The sequence below is a fragment of the Eschrichtius robustus genome, chromosome 5, assembly GCF_028021215.1.
Source record: "Eschrichtius robustus isolate mEscRob2 chromosome 5, mEscRob2.pri, whole genome shotgun sequence".
In the NCBI taxonomy this organism is placed as follows: Eukaryota; Metazoa; Chordata; class Mammalia; order Artiodactyla; family Eschrichtiidae; genus Eschrichtius; species Eschrichtius robustus.
Genome location: NC_090828.1, coordinates 40237315 through 40259300, shown reverse-complemented (window position 1 = coordinate 40259300; position 21986 = coordinate 40237315). Strand labels below are relative to the sequence as shown.

The window sequence follows — 21986 nt, the reverse complement described above, 5'->3', positions numbered from 1 at the left end:
CATTCAAAAATTGCAAATATCCAGAGCACAACTTAGACTTTTAAAAATCCATTCACCAATTCCTGGAGCCTGGAGAACTTGGGATATCTCAGGGTTAATCACGTGTGAGACCATCAAAGTTCAGGTCTGGGGTTTTATAAATTAAAAACCCAGAGATGCACCACTCACTGGAAATCCACAGGGATGAGCTACTTATAATTAGGTGTAACTAGCTGTGAAACCCAGAGTAAGTCAGGTAACTTCTCTGAGCCTCAATTTCATCACCTACAGAGTGAAGGAAATTAGATTGGATCAACTCTAAGATAAAAGTTCTGCAATTGTGTCTCCCCGCCCCCTCACCTGAATGTTTTATAAAATAGGAGACCTAAAAAAAAATAAATAAAAATAGAAATCAAAAGCTCAAGGAAAAAGAAAGTCATTGTACTATACAGCAATTACCCAGATGATCAGCAGCTATATGCTATACTACTGTGCCTTGTTTTTCTTTTTTTTTTTTAACATCTTTATTGGAGTATAATTGCTTTACAATGGCGTGTTAGTTTCTGCTGTATAACAAAGTGAATCAGCAGTACATATACATATATCCCCATATCTCCTCCCTCTTGCGTCTCCCTCCTGCCCTCCCTATCCCACCCCTCTAGGTGGTCACAAAGCACCGAGCTGATCTCCCTGTGCTATGCGGCTGCTTCCCACTAGCTATCTATTTTACATTCGGTAATGTATATATGTTCATACCACTCTCTCACTTCGTCCCAGCTTACCCTTCCCTCTCCCCGTGTCCTCAAGTCCATTCTCTATGTCTGCATCTTTATTCCTGTCCTGCCCCTAGGTTCTTCAGAACCTGTTTTTTTTAGATTCCATATATATGTGTTGGCATACGGTATTTGTTTTTCTCTTTCTGACTTATTTCACTCTGTATGACAGACTCTAGGTCCATCATGTGCCTTGTTTTATTATGATTATTATAGATATATTATTACCCGCCTTCTTAGGAATTCACATTGCTTTAATGACTAACCCCTCTCCTCCACAGTAGTCTCTTTTTATCTTGATAGTACTTATCTCTTGCTTTATTTAATTACTGTCTGTCTTTCTGATTAAAACGTAATTGCTATGAAAAAAAAATCCATTCACCATCTTTCCTGGAGAAATACAAATATGTATTTATTCAACAACTATTATGTATGGGACATTTTTCTGGGTAGTGACAATGCAGAGATAAACGAGACAACTTTCCTGTGTCTCAAGACAGAGATGGTTAAAGAAACTAATAACTAAAAATTTCCAGGCAAGGTCAGAAATATTAGTTTGTGCCAAGTGCAGTGGGAATACAGAATAGAAACTAGAGTGAGGACAGAAATAGGACTAAGTGATTTGAGCTAACACTTGAAGGATAAAAGGGAGTTAGGCAGCTAGGCAAGGAGACAAAAAGCATTTCAGACAAAGGAGACAAGAGTCCTGCCCTCTCTACTTTCTTTTCCCTTCTCTTCTTCCATCGTTGGATTTCCCTTTGCCTGAGTTATCTTTGAGTTGCCTACAATTTCCATCTCTGTCTTGCAGATTGAGCCTCTTTATCTCAACTAACTCTTGCCCTGCCATCATTTGGAGATAAATTCAAACTATTAATACAACTGACTTCTCAACTAGCCCCTGCAAATTTAACTAATCTTAAAGAGCTTACCTTGATTAAATGTTGCCTGTCATAGGCTATTTCCCTAGATGGCTTCCTAAGAACACTCTTCTTTAAAAAATATGTATAATTATGTTAATGTACAGCTTGTTCTCCAACTCAAACACACCAAACACAGACGTGCACCAAGTCATATATTTTAAATAAACCAGTATACTATTTCCTTTTATTCTTTAAAATTTTTTATTGTTTCCATCTAGAGGGAGGTCAAAGGCCTATTTCTGACCAAAAATTAATTGCTAGCTTTGAAGTATCACAGCTTCACTAACCAACAAAGCAGAAACACTCTTACCAGTGAATGTGGCAGTCTCCATAATGAAGTCAGATTATGAGGGTTTACAATAGCTGTTCAGCTAGAACAGGCTGACTTGGTAGCAATTTGTCTGTCGAGTAATAAAATGTACATAATAATTAGCTAGAGTCTCTAATTAATCTGTGAATGATTTTTGTTTTTAAATTATTTAGCATTAAACATTTTTTATTAGATTTCAAAACCTGAAGCCCCAGGCACACATGTATAATTTTAAAAGTATCATTTGTCTCAAGTCTTTAAAAGGGCTTAATACTAAATAAATTAAATGATAATATTTCCAGTAATTTTTAAAGATATAATATCTAAATGTAGAAAGTATCTTAGAGTACAGAAGGTCATCTTTCTAAATGTTCTATCATAATTTGGAACTTGACAGTAAATATAAGAGATATAGATCGTGTTTAACACTACACAAAATCATAGACAACAAATGTATCAGTTTATTGTGTATATATTTTTTGCTACAAAAAGCTAGAAAACAGTATTTTAATTCATCTTTGTTTCTCTAGGGGAACTGGACAGTGTTATCAATAAATGTCTATCACTTAGATGATTTCACTAATAGGTATTTATTAAATGGAGTCAATTATATATCATGACTCAAACATGTATCCCACAGTCTTATGTTGTCATTTTTTTCTAATACTCCAGTAGGTGGATCTTCTATAAATTAAACAAGAAAAATAAATTATCCAAAAGGGAAAATATTTCAACTTTAATGTTATTTACAAAATATATTACTGAATTTGAGGACAAGATTTTGTGTTCCATCAGTATGAATTAGAACCGGAGGTTAGGAGAGCTAATTTTTATATTTGTCAAAAATCAAGTTTGAATTTATGAATAAAAATACATGTCCTAGGATCACACAACTCACCATGAAGCAATTTCTCAGAAATGAAATCAAAGTATGATGGACTTTACAACACTGTCAAGTATTCTTGTCATCAATGGTTCAATTTGTCTTTTAAAATACTTTCCTATTTTTAATTGTGGCCAAAGTTCAGCATTATAACAGCAAGTTAATATTCCATGATATAATGGACTAAAAGAATATTTATTTTGCTGCTGGTATCAATCATAGGTATCAAGATAAATGCAGCATAGATAGATGGATGGATAGATAGATAGACAGATACATAGATACATAGATACAGACAGAGAGACAGACAGACAGACAGGCAGGCAGATAGACATAAATGGCTCATTAAAAGTAACTGAGACAAATATATAATAACAACATACTGCAATCGTAAAAAGTAAATTAGATTGAGTGTGGGAAAACAGAGAATTTACACAATTTCATCTTTATTGTCAAAAAATTTTGGCCATATCACATATCTTTGAATATATATATATATATACACACACTAATATATAAAAGATGTCTTTCAATGATTATTTCATCAGATCCAAGAAAATGTGGAGTATTACTGCATACTATTTTTAGTCCAAGTCTACCAAAAATGTCTTTCAAACCTTAATTTTTTCATTTCTAATGAAAGGAAACATAATTTCTAATAAACTATTAAAAAAGGGAGAAGAACTTTCATTGCACTGCCATTGGTGGCTCCTATGGATTAAAATACTTCCTCTGTAGTGGGGTCTTAAGTGATTTGGGTTTGGCTAATTCCTTATAAAGAACTCTGAATACCCAGTGGCTATTTGTGTGGTTAGGATAGGGTGAAGTGTCAGAGATGGGATAATGACCCTAAAGGATGTAGGGACACCAACAAGATGAATATGCACATTCCACAATTCTTTCTGAGACCAACCCTAGCAAGAAGACTGTGAAATGCAAACCTACACTTTCTACTTAACTCACTACATCCTATTTCCTATAGGATAAATCTCAACTGGAAATCCTTTAAAAGATAGAGATAATATTTTAAAGAGAAATAACTGTTTTAATCTACACTGAATAAACCTTCTATTTTAACCAAGTTTAAATTTTTAGGAAATTTTTACAGGCGGTCTTGAACAAGAAAGGTAACATCTGCTCAGCCAGCCAGATCAGCTAAATAAACCCTGGCAAACACCAGGAGGGCAAATATTTCCTTTGGTTTGAGATGTCAAACTAAGAAAAAGAAAAAAACACTGCACCTATAGACACATCACGCTCATTTCCCCAAACCAGGGCAAAGAGTTCAGACCCAGGCTACAGAATTTGCTCCTCTCCCAAATGCACATGGCAAGCAGAGGAAGATGACACTCTCAGGAGAAGTGAATCAGCACTCACCTCCACAAAACTAAGACATTCAAGGTATTTAGCATTATGAAATAAGAACAATAAGCAGAAGAACTACACCTAAGGAAACAGAACTAATGAAACAGAAAACCTGAATTTAAAGCAGAATTACTATCTTATGGGAGAAAATAGAGAATCTTATAAACATGAAGCAAGAGCGTGTGGTTTTAAAGAAAAATCATTTGATATTAGATATGAATAATGTATTAAATGAAATACAGAATCACTGAATGGGTTGACCAGTAGAATGAAAACAGATATAACAACCATCACGTTGAAATCCCTCTTGGATATCCCACCGTTATCTGAAATGTAATTTGTCAAAAACTGATACTATATTTACCTCCCCAAAAGGAATGCCTTTCTAGTTTCCATGTTACTATTCAGCCCAGTATCCTTCTTGAATCACAGGCTTTGCCACCTCGAAGTTATTTAAGCCATTTCATGGCTTGAATTACACTGAACACTCTTTGGGGAACTCATTCATTTCACTTCTTTTGCAGCTTCTCTACTCTCCAGCAGCATATAGTAAATACTGCATAAATACTTTCGCAATTAACTATAGTTATATCTCATATTGAGGCATATTAAACAAAATCTCAGATTTGGAGCATCTTTTAGAACCAGGAAGCAAATTTTTTAAAAGAAATTCAAACTATGGCAAGGGTTGTCAATAGTATCAATATGTAAATTATTCATCCTCTTAAACTTGTTTGGAATCAAAATGATATCCAAACCAAATTTCACTACAAAGCAGTGTTTGTTATTAGAGAAACTAATTTGTAAACTTTGATATACATTCACCCTACTGTCCAGTGCTAACGCTGATACTGCAATTCAGCGTGATCTTAAAGAATACACTAGACTTTGACAGTTAATTACTATTGCATATGCAACAGTAAAACTCTTGGGTGAGTTTTCTTCACCCAAGAAAATGTGATTTTTTGGTTATTATTTAATTTCCTTTGTGTTCTAAATCTTAGTGTCAGCTCAGAATGTATAAAAGAGAGCCCACAGAAAATAAATCCATCCATTATTATTATTGAAATAGCACTGCAGCTGTTTTGCATCTGTAGCTAAAATCTTTTTAGACATTCTCAATTGAGACGCCAATAGCTCTGTGGATATGCAGTTCTGGACCTGTGTGAACATAACTATGTAAATATTATACACGGCTGTAAAGAAACAGCTTTATACATTTTTTTAATAAAAGCTTACCTTGAAGTTCTCATATTAAAATCAAACATTTTACTATTCTTCAATGGTTTATGTGGCCAATAACAGACACATTTGGAATTGAGAGTTAGAAAATTAGCTGCTTATATTTCCTGCCATGATGGATGAGAAAACGTTACCCATGATTTCCATAATGATAACAGACATTTACTAAATAATTAAGCATGTAGTTATCTGGTCTCATTTCACAAATACATAAACTGAAGCTTTAAGAAAGTCAAGTAATTTGATCAAGATCATGGAGCTAGAAAGTGGCTGACCCTAAATCTAATTTTTTTAATCATTATGCAGACTTCCTCCACTCAGTGATAACCTGCAGTTATCACCACCCTATTTTATACAAGAGGCACATGTGTAAAGGCTCCTCTAAGATGTAAAGCATAAGCTTATATAAAGCTATTACAGGTTTCAGGAGCAACAGCCCATAATTCAGAACAATCCATTTTAAAACTACAGTGATATTGTTCTATTTCTGGGAAAATAATGTATATTAATATAATATATCCTTTAGAATTACTTCTGTACATTTTTCAATCAAGTAACTTATTAGTTAATAGGTATACCATCTTCCAAAGAGATTTTTAAATGCATACAATATAAAAAGCTTAATGGAACGCCATCTGGGACTAAATACAAAGAGACATAACTTCAGGAAGTTGTGTTTTCTAGTCTCTTTCAAGTCCTGACAGAAATATCTGTTTGATCATATTAGAAAATATTGCTTATGAGAAATATTTTAGCGTATCCTTAGAATATCACTCTATGAATGATCTATTATAGACATACCTCAAACCACCACAATAAAACTAATATCACAATAAAGTGAGTCACACGAATTATTTGGTTTCCCGGTGCATATAAAAGTTATGTTTACGCAATACTTTAGTCTATTAAGTGTGCAATAGTATTATGTCTAATAAACAATGTACATACCTCAATTAAAAAATACTTTATTGCTAAAAAATGCTAACCGTTATCTGAGCTTCAGCATGTTGTAGCAGTAACATCAAAGATCACTGGTCACAGATCACCAAAACAAATACAATGATAATGAAAAAGTTTGAAATATTGCAAGAATTACCAAAATGTGACACAAAAACACAAAGTGAACAAACGCTGTTGGAAAAGTGGAGCCAGTAGACTTGCTCAATGCAGGGTTGCCACAACCTTCAACTTGTAAAAAATGCAATACATGCAAAGTGCAATAAAGCCAAGCGAAATAAAATGAAGTATGCCTGTATATACATAAGCCTATAAGTTCACCAGTTAGGTCTCCTGAAAATCCTTGAATTAGGGATAGAAACATGCTTAAAGGTATGGCATCCTATTTTAGAAATAGTTTAGGTCAAATCTTTTATTTATTTTAACCCACAGGATTGAAAATACATTAACATTAATAAACTGTTCCTTAGTAACAAATATTTCATGTAGAATGGTCTACTTCCTCTTCATCAGATGCTGACACACTGTTCAAGTGTTCCTAAATGATCTAATGTGCTCAATCATTGTAATTTGGATTTAAAATATAGCATGGCTAGTAAACACTGACTCAGAAAACTTATAAACTCAGCAAGATTGTTAATAAATACTAAAACACTGGCCCGTTGTTATTTATTGAGCTTGTTTGGGTTTTTTTAGGTTGATATTTAAGTCATTTAACATAAATTCAATCTCTAACATTCCTGACATTTTGGTCTTGCCATACTAAGTCATCCTTAGTTATAACATGCATCACTGGCCTAAAATGGCTATCTACGAGAGCAATATGGTATTTTGGGAAATAGCATGTGTTTCAGAGCAGAGCAACCTGGATTCAAATCCCAGTACTGTCGTATATTAATTAACCTAATCTCTCTCCATGCTCCTATTTCCCTTATTATAATAAAAGAAGAATGTGACAACCTCACAAGCCTGTTGGGAGAACTTATACATATATATATTTATATATTTATTTATTTATATTTATATATATAACTATATATTACAGATATATTTAATTATATATAATATATATTTATATACTAATATATGTCTATGTATTTATAGTACATATATATCATTATAAATCCTCTATAAATAATTAATGAAAATAAATGAATATATTGAATACATAAAGTTCTTGATAGAAAGTACTTTCTTCCCTTTTGTACACCTGGTCATGAACTGATATTTTATAAACAAAGGAAAACCTTACTGATTCAGACTAATTGGGAAAAAAAGAAACCACCCAAATTAGTGAAAGACCTCAAACTACAATTTTTTCCAGGGGAAAACTTGTATATTTAATCATTTAGATGTCAATTTCAGAAAAATATACTATAATATTCCACATCATTCTTCCATTTAACAGTGGCATGTGATTTCATTTTCCAATTAAAGATAATTTTCATGACTAATGACCATGTCTTTTTTTAATAGAATTTTATAGAATTATATCAAAATTGCTGTTTCTCACATTTCCAAGTAGAGGGCACTACTTTAGAAAAGAAGAAAAATTCACCTAAAATAAATGCTATCTACTTATATATACACCATAATTAATAGCAAAAACTATAGAGTGTTAACTATGGGTCAGGTAATGTTCTATGTGCTTTAACATATAATAAAATAATTGTAATCCTATCAGGTAACTATTTTTTACTGATGAGCAAATTGACTCTCCCAACTGATCTGTCCATGACCACAACACATACTAAGTGGCAGATCAGTCTAACTGCAACGTTCACACTCCTATCCACTAACTCCTATATAATAAATGTGAAAATCAGATTTTTTCTTAAGTATGTTCTCTTCAAACATAGCATCTTACAATGTTGATTACATTATTATGTTGCTTAGTCAAAATTAATTCTTTATAAAGTCCACCCTGTGCCACTTGTAATTAGCCAACTATAAATTACTATAGTCCAAATAGATTCATCTCTGTTGATCATTTTTAAAGAAGAGAACATTGAAAACAAATTTTATCAACTGAATTTGGATTTTGCAATGCATATTTTCCTAAAGGTAATCGTTAGCTATACTTCAAACTATACATTAGTTCTGAAACTTGCTTAATAAGGTATAATTGTGAGAATCGAATCTTGTCTTATTTTTTCATTCCCATTTGAAAGGAGAAATTGAAATAAGTAAGAATACAATATAAAATTTCTTTGGAAGGTCCCTAAAAAATAAAAACTGATTTTAATTAAATAAGATTTGAAATAAAATAAATCTTTGGTTACACCCTTGATTTTTAAATTTCTCAATCCCAGTGGGGGGGTTCATACTGAATTAGCTCATCTTTAATATTCTTTCGATGATCTCAAAAATAAATTTAGAAATTACAAAGTAGCAGGTGAGAATAGATCTAAATTATACGAAAAATAAATTATATTCCTGAGTGTAAGGCTTATGAAAAAAGAAAAAGTTATTTTAAAAGGCTGTATAATTTGATTTGATATTAAGATTTTTTGCCAAAACATGTCTACAAGATTTCTGTATTGTTTTCTTTTGCTTAGAGTGGGGTACAGATCTAAACGAGCTCAAGTTTTCTTTCAAGTCCATAAATCTACAACTCAGTATATGCTAGGATATCCATGATGGAATAGTTACACAATTCTGCTTCTGAGATTCATTTTATATTTCTCAGTTCCCTAGTCAATACCCCCATTTGAGAATATCTTTAATATGAATGGTAAAATTAAGAAATGTTCTTATATTGTAGCAAGAGTAAACAAAATTTGGAGAAAGGGGTCTGTAGACACTTGACTGTAATGAGTGAAAATAAATCTCAAAGTTTCTAGAAACAAATGATTTTCATGGAAGTGCTTGATCTCCAGAGACAATTAAAATTGTTTTAATTTTGGTCAAACCAATTAAAGTCTTTATGAATGTTTGTTTGTTGAGTTCAGAGAATATAAAAATAATTCATGGCGCACTGACATCTTTTTAAATAAAAAAAATTAGCCCTCTTAAACTGTCAACACTTCAGTAGAGTTTTAGTTTTTCAAGAAAGCAAAAATTCAATGTCACATTACAAATTTAATTTGAATTGATTGACCAAACACTAAGATTAGTAATATTAATTACTTAGAATGTGATGTGATATATAACATTTTTTGTATATTTGTGAAAATAAAATTATTGTATTGTTTCTTTTTGAGTCAGAGACTCCCATCATACAAAAACTCTTAACCCTTTCATTTAATTCAGAAAATATAATGTATTTGATGCCGTGTTATACAGGGTTAATCCATTCTCCACAGTGAAGTCCACAAATTTTAGCAATAACATATTCTGTTCCACTGTCATCCGTATAAAATATTGTTTACACTCCAGGACTATTGCTTCAGGAAATTATTGATAAGAGCAGCTGCTCCTTCAGAAGAAAAGTAGAAAAGTCCTTTCTGTCCAACCAGGGGCACTTTCAGTCCCTTGCTTTATCTCTATGGCACAGAAGCATGCAAGATTGGATTTCAGACTTGGAATATAAATAAAATAAAATAAAATAAAATGAAATAAAAATCTTTAGAAAGAAACTCTAAAACTTCACTTGGGAACTTTTGTCAAGCTCTGAGCCATCTCCCTTTACTCAGAATCCTTTGTTAAAAATGAAATGAAAAGCAGAACCTAAGCTATACAGAGTAATCGTCATCCAACTTCAAATGCAACTCATTGCTACTGAACTGAACATTGTAATTGCAATTATAACTCTACACTGGTTCATGCATAAATTATTCAAATTCTGGCAATAGATTATTCAAACATTATCTCCAAGAAAGGCTTCTGAAAGCTCACTAACAATTACGCTACAACTCTTTACTAACAAATGTCCTGCAATCAAAAGTTTAATCTATTTTTTAGACCCAGAAGTGGTCAATAAAATTGTTTTAATACAAATCTGTTTTTAGCTATAATTCATTATTAAAAACTTCTTTCTTGTCAAATCTCAAAATATTCAACGCTCTGTCTCTGAAAAGAAAAGGTTGAGAGTTTACATTGTTCAAATTGAGTATATGTAATTCAAAAGACTAACATCTTTTATAAAATATGGAAATATGAATATTATTGAAAAAAAGGAGATTCTCAATTACTGTTAAAATGGCAGTACAATGCCAATTTCATATCACATAACTGGCCTTCTCCACTATGCTGCACAAAACCGTATTTTCATATAAAAAGTTGAGTCAAACATTAGAGTAAGCTTCAGCTGAGTTCTAAAATTAATCATTTAGACCTGGCTTTTGTGCAGGTCGTAAAGTTCATAAATCCTGGGATATGTTGTTGTTCATGTTGTGGACTATATGAATTGTCTCTTTAAGGACTATTTAATCCACAATTTACACAGACATACCTGGGGTCCCTGATTGCCTTCCCAGAGCATTGCATCAAGTCGGTAGCATAGAATGCTTTCTCAACTATTGTTGCTGATTCATCATAATTGTCACTTACAGTAACCTTGATTTAGTGCATTTTTAAAAAATAGAGACTCAATAAATGCTTACTGCTTAACCTCTGGACAAGGAATTGATTACTTATCATACTGAAAAGTCCAGAGTCTGACCTTGTTTCCCCCATGACTGGGTCTTTCACACGGATTGCTTCTCATTGGTCTGAGTGGGTCATATCCCTGTTGCTGAGACAAACATTGGGGCAGATGAAACTTTATTCTCAGATTGGCTTGGCCTATGTGCCATGACCAGGAATAATTTACGTAACAGTTACAGGTCATGCTATTATCCCTTCTTGTTATTTGTATGTTTAAAACATAAATACTCCTTTGTCATGGCTATACACAGATCACAAAGTATCAGGGAATTATCTTGTTATTCGTTACCTATATTGTTAAGCCTTTGGATGAAATTTACTCTTCCATAAGTGAATAATACATATCCCCTATGTGTGAAAAGTAAAAGGTGGTGCTTTGTCTTACTCTCGACTCACAATCGCTTCCTACTGAGGGGAAGAATTTACCGGCTGGCCCTACGAGCTGTCATTCTGCCAGCATAGCAGAGGTGCACAGTATATACAACATATGAATTTCTGTCTATATGTCTATAGTTATACTCCACATCATTCCATGAAAGATTCCAGTATGGTTTACAGGAATCTTTACTACAAGATGAAATAAAAAGTATTTTGGCATTATAACTAAATAAAAACAAGAGCAGTAAGACAGGAATACAACTTGAAAAAAGAATAATCGTAATAACTGCCATTAATTTGTATGTAATTTAAGGTTCAGACCAGGAAGAACAAGGTGAACATGGATCAGCTTCCTAAAGAGTCAGAGTTTCTGTAAGACTTAAAAACACACATACAAAGAGACATTCTTTACATAGTTAAAACAATCACCAATATCTGATTTTACTTCCTCAGTGAACGGAGCCAAGAACACAAAAAGGTAGCACTGGCCAGAAGGTCACCTTGGAGAAAGTGCCCTGAGATGGTAGTTATGATTCTACAGTAATAAGTAGAAATGTGCAGCCTTATCTTTATTCTGTTTATGAAGCCCTCTGGCAGGGAAGGAGGGGAGGTGCAAGTTAAGGATATACCATAAACTAGTCAATGTACAAGTGTGAAATGGATATGAAACTATTAGCAGAATTTTTGCTGCCAGCAAAAAGAAATTCATGTTTACAGGAGATGCACTTTATTAGTCAGGACTCTCTGAGAGGTAAAAGAAACCAGTAGAATCCTGTCTTCATCCTTCTTTTGTTATTCAAAAAATTAAATTGCCACGGAAAACTTGCATATCAAAATTATATGTATTCAAAAACATTAATAGCAAAAGAACTAGAAAGTGTATTTTAAAGAAATAAATAGCATTAATTTTCTCCTTTCAACTTTGCTGCAGAATAAAGTGATTAGATTTTGGATTTGCATTAATGAATAATTTAGGAGTTATGAAGAAGACACTAATTGTTGATGGAGCAACCTTTGCTGAAGAACACTCTATTTAAATAAACAGAGTGCCTCAGGGTACTTTTGTCAGTCTAAGGGGAGCCATTTTATTTCACTCTAGGAATGTCTACAGTTCAATGTTGCGTTAACTGAAAGAAAGAGTTTTAAAAGGCACAGTTGCTTATGCATATTAATGGAAAATCTCAATAGAGATATTATTTCTGATTTTTGGATAAAAAATAAAAGGTAACAGACCACATGGGACAGAGTTATAAACAAAAATAGGGAAAAACCATAAAGAATTTTACACAAGAGCCATTGCCACAACAGTATTATATACTCAGCTGATCTGTATTACATAGTCTGTAGTTATACCAATTGGTAATAAACTCATAGTCCGTAAAAACACCAACAATCACTTTACCTATAATCCAACAAGGAGATGCACTCAATTCATATTTACTGAGTGCCCACTGTATATGAGTTGCTTTTCTAGACACAGAAGACAGAGAAGCCTCTAGATTTTTACAAATCATAACAGCTCTCCAATATTAAATGTACTACAAGAACTGAGCATCAAACTGGAGAGGAACATTGTTTTGGATCTTTCTATTTCTAGGATTTAGGTTTTGTAACACTGCATTTTTTAATGAAGAAAAATAGATGTGTTGTTAGACAACAAAACAGAGAATAACTATAATAATTTCTGTGAAAGATTTATTCACATGGAGGGTTTGAACCTGGAGTGAGGGATGAGGGAAAATGGAGAATGGTAAAGGGCCAGTTTGCTATGAAGCAAAACTCATTCCTTGTATTCTATGGGTTACTTAAAGTAAAGTAGAAAAATAAAATTTTGAAGAGTTTGGTCTACATTCAAATCTGATCAAGCATATTTCTGCAATGAAAACAGACCATAAGAAATACAACAAAATATGTGGATAATGAGATTATGGTTATTTGCATCTTACACATTTTTTCACTTTCCAACTTTTCTGCAATAAATATCAGTTACTTGCAAAACTAGAAAAAAATCAATAAATTATATTTTTAAATTAAGTATAATATAATGCTAAAACTAATGAAAAATAAATCTGTATTTGCTTTCATATTTTCAAACTACATTTAAATGATATTTCATATTTATGTAAATAGGTATACACCTGAATGCACACTTACATACATGGGCTCATGTTGTAAAAACTACCAACTGTTAAGAATGATAAGGACATCAATTTTCACATCTCTGGTCAATACTGTAGAATGCTTAAAATAATCATGTATTTCCAAATGTAATACTAAAATGTACATTCAAACTTTTTATTAGCTCTGAAGGTTTGTGTATTTCTAATATATAGCTATGGAGACAGGCTAATATGCCTTCCTTAGTTGTTAAATACTAAATAAAAATTTCTGTTAATTTGCTATATTAAAGAAACCTCTATTTTTGCATATTGAAGAAACTCCAAATAACTGTAGTTTTTCAACTCAGCAGGATTTTCAAGAGGAAATATGCTAAAAAATATAGGCCTGGAGGAAGAATGTAAGTTTAAGAAAGACATAAAGCAAAATAAAAAGGATCTACACACCCAATTAAATTTAGAGATTTTATAACTTTCTACTATTTTCAAGAAGTATGGTAGCCTAAAGGGAATGTCAGAAAATATATGGCCTCATCCAATTCAATCAATAATTCTATTTAATTGACAAACATTTATTGAGAACTTATTACCAATCACAAAAAATGGTGCCAGAACTCATAATCAATGAGCTATATTTATGGGGAGTAAATATTAGTTAATCTTTGTTTTTACATTATAACCATCCTTATATTTTGAACAGGTTCTCATTCTGACAGATATATAATTTGGTCTCACATCTCTCCACCTCTTACATCACATGCACACACATACACATAATTTGTTGGATTTACTTGCAAGATGAAGAAAATGTAAGTACAGCCAAGGTGTCAGAGATAGGGAACTCCCATCTGGTCCCTGATCATCATCTACCCTTGGAGACTTCAAACCTCTTGCCGTGTGGTGATTGATCATCAGTACATTCCTGTTGCTGTTCATTCCTTTTTGCAAATCAGAGCTCCCTTCCAGGTCCTGGATCCTCATGGGTAATTCCTTGCCACTCTGAGAATATAGGAATTTTTTCTCTTACTTCAAACCAAGCAGAGCTGCAGGTAAGTAGATGAGACATATCGAAGACCTTCATCTTACATTATCTTATACTTCCAATTGCTTCTGCAATATCCTGCCAGATTCTTTCACTTTGACCTAATACTCAGGGACATTCAATACCTTCTTGTTGCCTCTTAAAAGAAATCCATCTTCTATATTTTGCTACACAAATCTCCTGAGAAATCTGAGTTCATCATAACTTTTCTCCCCCTACTGCCCTCCAAGATCTATCACTCTAGTGAGGTTGTTCTCATTGTTGCTCCCCATATACATTGCCCCAGCTTCAATCTTGTTAATGATGCTCACCATGCTTCACATGCACTTTATTTCCAATCAAATCTGGAAACTTTCAAGATTCAATTCTAGGCATCTCTCTTCCATAAAGTTTTCCCATCTTGATCACTCCTTGGTCAGGCAACTACTAACAATGTGTACATCATCTTTTGTTTTTATAGTACTTTCTATTCTTACTATACTCTATTTTAAATGCTCGTGTATTATTTCATTAGAAAATGAATTGTGACAGATAGAGTTCATGGCAAGCAGTATTCAGCTGGACAAAATGCAGTAAATAAATACTTAGCAAAATGAATTAAACATGTATATGGAGTCCTAAAGAGAAAATGAGAGTATGGCTGTTTCAGAAATTTGTCTCTCTATCTTGACATGATAGATCCAAGTAAATTCAAAATACACCAGTAAATAAACATTAAATTTCTTTCTTTCTGACATGTGGGCATTCTAGAGAATTTTAATATTACAAAAATTCAATGTGTTAATACAAAACTAATGCTCTGACAACATCACTTGGTTTTTAATACTTTGATAATTCTTGACCCAACTGCCTTCACTGGTGCAATGTTCTAATCCAATCTCTTGATAAGATGTGTTTATTCCCCAGTCTTTTAGAAATAAAAATCTAAGTTTGCTCTGGCTGTTTCTTCATAAGTGCTTTCTACTCTAATGCATTATTTAAAGTAAATGCATTATTTAAAGTAAAAACATGTGTATGAGACTATTTCTATTGGAAATGTTATGTTCATTTGTTTGCAGAGATAGAAAAACAAGAATACAAGAACACAGTCATCACCTTTGTATATTTAAATAATTCACATTGCCAGAGGTCCTTTATGCTTACTAAAACAAGGGTGTCTTTCAATAATCTGTTAGAGAGTATATTAAACAATGGATCGCCAGATACAGTTTTCTTCCTCAATTCTACTACACTTTATTTTCTGATAGTAGATATTTAAAGTATTGGTAACAATGAAACTTCAGTGGTGCATTATTTTATTGGAAAGTTTTTATTTCCCATGGGGTAATATCCTTTTTGGAAGCACATTCAATATCATTTCTAAGGGTTGTTTTCATTCTTTACTGGGAAGATCTCAACTAGGAAGTAAATTCCAGGGACATTTTCTCTTCAACTACAGCTGAATCTACAGCACCTGGAAGAGTCCCTGGCATTCAATAAATATTTGTTAAAGAAATGAATGGCTACATCAGAAAAAAAAGGTTATTTTCTCTATGTACTTTCTCTTTTCCTTCTTGTGCCTTTCTTAAAAGTACCTAACCTTCTCCCTTTTTTCCCCTGGCTACACATCCCACTGATATCTTCAGGAACTAATTGACAGAAACAGTTTTAACTGTACTTAGTGACAGTAGAATACTAGTTGATGTGCACTGGGCAATATTTAGAGATATCAAGCAAATACTTATAAGGATTATGTAAACTTACTTCCCCTCCTCCCAAAAATATTGCTTGATTTTCTCTAGGTTTAGCAAGTTTGCATAAACATAATAAAAATTAAGTTTTGAAAGCTACCTTCCCGTAAGAACCTAGGGGGAAACAAATAGTCCCTCTCCTTAGTCTATGTCTATATAGCATTTAATGGTAGAAGGAGAAGAAAAGAAAGAAAGAGAGGAAGGAAGGGAGGGAGGGACAGAGGGAGGGAGAGAGGGAGGAGAGAGAGAAAGAAAGCCTAATATCCACTGTATCAAAATATGCTATTTATTTTCTTAAAATCAGTTAGCTGTTTTAGATCATATAGATTTAAACAGCTAATTAGCTTACAGATATAAGTATTTCACTTTAAACAGATTTTCACTATCAATATAAACACTTGTTCAGAAGGAGCGTCATCACATAAAGATGACAGCATCTGAGTAAATCTCCAAGAAAATCTCAAACTCTTAGAGTTCTGACTTTTTAAATTATACATTACTAAATTCCTTTTTCCATATGATTGGATTATTAACATTTAAGAAGCACAGCCAATTCATATTTAACTTTTGTTGCAGGAACTCACCATGTGGCAGTAATTCCTTTATAAGAACAAGGAAACTATGCACCTCCAGCTGTGATAGAAATGGGATTGGAGAAGAGTTCCTCCCTCTGCTCACCTTTTCATTGTTCCCATGTCTTTTACTATAATAAATCATTTTAAAAGGCATGTTTTACAGTATCACTTCTGCTTACTTTACTTGATCTTCAATTCTGGATACACGTTAGTATTTTGAGATATAGTTTGCAGGACATGAAGACATAAAATAGTAATATAAATGGTTTTGGAATTTTTGCTATCTAATTATTATTCTAAAGTCCAGGGCCCTTTAGGTTTTGTTTTCGTTTTATTTCTTTTTACTTTTTAAGATCATTTATGCAGAAGTATATAGACACCAGGCACATTAAAAGCTATTGTATATTTTCAGGTAAAATAACTGGATTTTGTATCCATATGAAAAGAAAGCATTATCTTTGAATACACAAGAAAGAAAACAATATTTTATAGCTAAGAAAAATTTTGAATAATTTTCCATAGAATATGTAACATGGATAAAATATAGAATATATGCATATAACCAGACACAAATTTTGCTCTTGCTTTTATAATAATTGCAATCGTATCTATAACCTTTCAGCACCTTGTTTTTCTCATTCCAAAATGCATCATGAAACTCTCTGCAGGTTAACTAGGAGAGAACTAAGTCATTATTTTTAATGGCAGCATAATGTTCCATGGTGTGGATCCCCCTAGTTTATAAAGCCATACCCCTCTTGATTGGCATTCTCTTTGTTTCTACTATATTTCTTTCCTTTTCTTTTACTCAATATATTTTCACATACTTTATTAAGTAATGATGCTTTTGTTTACCTATATAATATACTCCTGTGAATAAAATCGGAAAACAAAGGTATATGTATCTGTATCTTAATAAATACTGACAAAGTACTCTCTCAAACAGCAGCATTAACAGTCATTTTTCCTAGTGTGTGAAAGAGTTACCTCTTCTTCACGTCACACCACTCACCAGTGATGAAAAATATAGGGTTTTTTTTGACAGATCTATGAATATAATGTAATGTTTTCTTTTCTTGTTTGGTTTTGTGTGTGTGTGTGTGTGTGTGTGTGTGAGCGTGCGTGCATGTGTGCATATTTCTCTACCACATTTGAACATTTTTTTCTCACATTTGTTGACTATTTAGGCCAAGATCTTTGCTACTTTTTTAAAGACTTATTAATATCTTTCTCGTCAGTCTAAAAGTAAGATACATAGCATGCTGCACAAGGTATCAGCAAGTACAATCCAGAAACAAATCAAAATGAAAATATATGACTAAGGGTTTATTCCAGGAATGCAAGAGGAAGTCCATTATTTCTACATATTAATAAAAGAAAAATATGTGATCATATCAATAGATGATTAAAAGATATTTGATAAAATTCAGCAGTCATTTCCAATAAAACCCTAAATAAAATAATAACAGAAACAAAATTTCTAAATACATTAAAGACTATCTTACCACTTCCCAAAAGTAAGCATTACAATAAACAAATAAACACTAAAATCTTTCCAGTTAGACAGAGATGAATGCTACCACAATATTAAATACTGCCTTGAAAGTTTTAACAAAAGCAAATATCCAATAAAATTAAATAAGTAGCATAAGCACGAGAAAAGAAGAGACAACATTATCCTATTTGGACAGTAGAAAATCCAAGATATTAAATGTTCAAACAAAATTAATAAAATATTTTGCTAATAAGGAGGACCTTCAAGATGGCGGAGGAGTAAGACATGGAGATCGCCTTCCTCCCCACAAATACATCAAAAGTACATCTACAAGTGGAAAAACTCCTACAGAACACCTACTGAACGCTGGCAGAAGACCTCAGACTTCCCAAAAGGCAAGAAAATCCCCACATACATGGGTAGGGCAAAAGAAAAAACAGAGACAAAAGAATAGGGATGGGACCTGCATCTCTGGGAGAGAGCTGTGAAGGAGGAAAAGTTTCCACACACTAGAAAGCCCCTTCACTGGTGGAGACGGGGGGGTGGGCAGTGGGGGGAAGCTTCAGAGCCATGGAGGAGAGTGCAGCAACAGGGGTGCAGAGGGCAAAGTGGAGAGATTCCCGCACAGAGGATCAGTGCCAATCAGCACTCACCAGCCTGAGAGGCTTGTCTGCTCACCTGCCAGGACGGGTGGGGGCTTGGAGCTGAGGCTCGGGCTTCAGAGATCAGATCCCAGGGAGAGGACTGGGGTCGGTTGCGTGAACACAGCCTGAAGGGGGCTAGTGCGCCACAGCTAGCTGGGAGGGAGTCCAGGAAAACGTCTGCAACTGCCTAAGAGGCAAGAGACCATTGTTTCAGGGTGCGTGAGGAGAGGGGATTCAGAGCACTGCCTAAATGAGCTCCAGAGACAGGCGTGAGCTGTGGCTATCAGTGCAGACACCAGAGACTGGCATGGAAAACTAAGGCTGCTACTGCAGCCACCAAGAAGCCTGTGTGCAAGCACAGGTCACTATCCACACCTTCCGTCCTGGGAGCCTGTGCAGGCCACCACTGCCAGGGTCCCATGATCCAGGAACAACTTCCCCGGGAGTACACATGGCACGCCTCAGACTGGTGCAACATCATGCCGCCAGCCTCTGCCACCACAGGCTTGCCCCGCATTCCGTACCCCTCCCTCCCCCAGCCTGAGTGAGCCAGAGCCCCCTAATCAGCTGCTACTTTAAGCCTGTCCCGTCTGGGCGGGGAACAGATGCCCTCAGGCGACCAACAGGCAGAGGCGGGGCCAAATCCAAAGCTGAACCCCAGGAGCTGTGCAAACAAAGAGAAAGGGAAATCTCTTCCAGCAGCCTCAGGAGCAGTGGAATAAATCTCCACAATCAACTTGATGTACCCTACATCTGTGGAATATCTGAATAGACAACGAATCATCCCAAATTTGAGGCGGTGGACTTTGGGAGCAACTGTAGACTTGCAGTTGGCTTTCTGCATCTAATTTGTTTATGGTTTTATGTTAATCTTAAGTTTAGTATTTAGGGCTTATTATCACTGGTAGATTTGTTTATTGATTAAGTTGCTCTCTTCCCTTTTTTTTTTTAATATATATATATTTTTTTCCTTTTTCTCTTCTTGTGAGTGTGTATGTGTTTGTTTCTTTGTGTGATTCTGTCTGTATAGCTTTGCTTTTACCATTTGTCCTAGGGTTCTGTCTGTCTGTATTTTTTTTTTTTTTTAAGTATACTTTTTAGCACTTGTTATCATTGGTGGATTTGTTTCTTAGTTTGGTGGCTCTCTCTTTCTTTCTTTTAATTTTTTATTACTTTTTTTATTTTTAAACATTTTCTTTTTATTTTAATAACTTATTTTATTTTATTTTTTTCTTTATTTCCTTTTTTTTCTCCCTTTTCTTCAGAGCTGTGTGGCTGACAGGGTCTTGGTGCTCCGGCCAGGTGTCATGCCTGAGCCTCTTAGGTGGGAGAGCCGAGTTAAGGACATTGGTCCACCAAAGACCTCCCAGCCCCATGTAATATCAAATGGCAAAAGCTCTCCCAGAGATCTCCATCTCAATGCTAAGACCCAGCTCCACTCAATGACCAGCAAGTTACAGTGCTGAACATCCCATGGCAAACAACTAGCAAGACAGGAACAAAACCCCACACATTAGTAGAGAGGCTGCCTAAAATCGTAAGTTCACAGACACCCCAAAACACACCACCGGATGCGGTCCTGCCCACCAGAAAGACAAGATCCAGCCTCATCCACCAGAACACAGACACCAGTCCTTCCTCCACCAGGAAGCCTACACAACCCACTGAACCAACCTTACCCACTGGGGGCAGCCGGCAAAAACAATGGGAACTACAAACCTGCAGCCTGCAAAAAGGAGAGCCAAAACACAGTAGTTAAGCAAAATGAGAAGACAGAGAAATACACAGCAGATGAAGGAGCAAGGTAAAACCCCACCAGATCAAACAAATGAAGAGGAAATAGGCAGTCTACTTGAAAAAGAACTCAGAGTAATGATAGTAAAAATGATCCAAAATCTTGAAAATAGAATGGAGAAAATACAAGAAACGTTTAACAAGGACCTAGAAAAACAACAGAGCAAACAACCAATGATGAACAACACAATAAATGAAATTAAAAATTCCGTAGAAGGAATCAATAGCAGAATAACTGAGGCATAAGAACGGATAGGTGACCTGGAAGATAAAAGAGTGGAAATAACTACCACAGAGAAGAATAAAGAAAAAAGAATGAAAAGAATTGAGGACAGTCTCAGAGACCTCTGGGACAATATTAAATGGACCAATATTCGAATTAAAGGGGTCCCAGAAGAAGAAGAGAAAAAGAAAGGGACTGAGAAAATATTTGAAGAGATTATAGTTGAAAACTTCCCTAATATGGGAAAGGAAATAGTCAATCAAGTGTCCAGAAAGTGCAGAGAGTCCCATACAGGATAAATCCAAGGAGAAACATGCCGAGACACATATTAATCAAACTATCAAAACTTAAGTACAAAGAAAAAATATTAAAATCAGAAAGGGAAAAGCAACAAATAACATACAAGAGAATCCCCATAAGGTTAACAGCTGATCTTTCACCAGAATCTCTGCAAGCCAGAAGGGAGTGGCAGAACATATTTAGAGTGTTTAAAGGGAAAAACCTACAACCAAGATAACTCTACCCAGCAAGGATCTCATTCAGATTCGACGAAGAAATTAAAGCCTTTACAGACAAGCAAAACCTAAGAGAACTCAGCACCACCCAATCAGCTTTACAACAAATGCTAAAAGAACTTCTCTAGGCAGGAAACACAAGAGAAGGAAAAGACCTATAATAAGAAACCAAAAAAAATTAAGAAAATGGTAATAGGAACATACATTTCAATAATTACCTTAAATGTAAATGGACTAAATGCTCCAACCAAAAGACACAGACTGGCTGAATGCATAAAAAAAGAGACCCATATATATGCTGTCTACAAGAGACCCACTTCAGACCTAGGGACACATACACACTGAAAGTGAGGGGGTGGAAAAAGATATTCCATGAAAATGGAAATCAAAAGAAAGCTGGAATAGCAATTCTCATATCAGACAAAATAGACTTTACAATAAAGATTATTACAAGAGA

The 21986-nt window shown here is 34.2% G+C and overlaps 1 long non-coding RNA gene across 3 annotated transcripts in view; it reads right to left on the bottom strand.

Moving 5' to 3' along the window:
• LOC137764810 (uncharacterized) overlaps positions 1–21986 on the bottom strand; it is a 496427-nt gene that overhangs the window by 453351 nt on the left and 21090 nt on the right. Inside the window, exon 3 of one of the 3 annotated variants that reach the window (XR_011074065.1) lies at positions 14161–14510. The exons of the other annotated variants lie outside the window; for them this stretch is intronic. This is a non-coding gene — a long non-coding RNA (uncharacterized lncRNA). Of the gene's footprint in view, positions 1–14160; positions 14511–21986 lie in introns of those variants that run through there. 3 annotated transcript variants of the gene reach the window in all.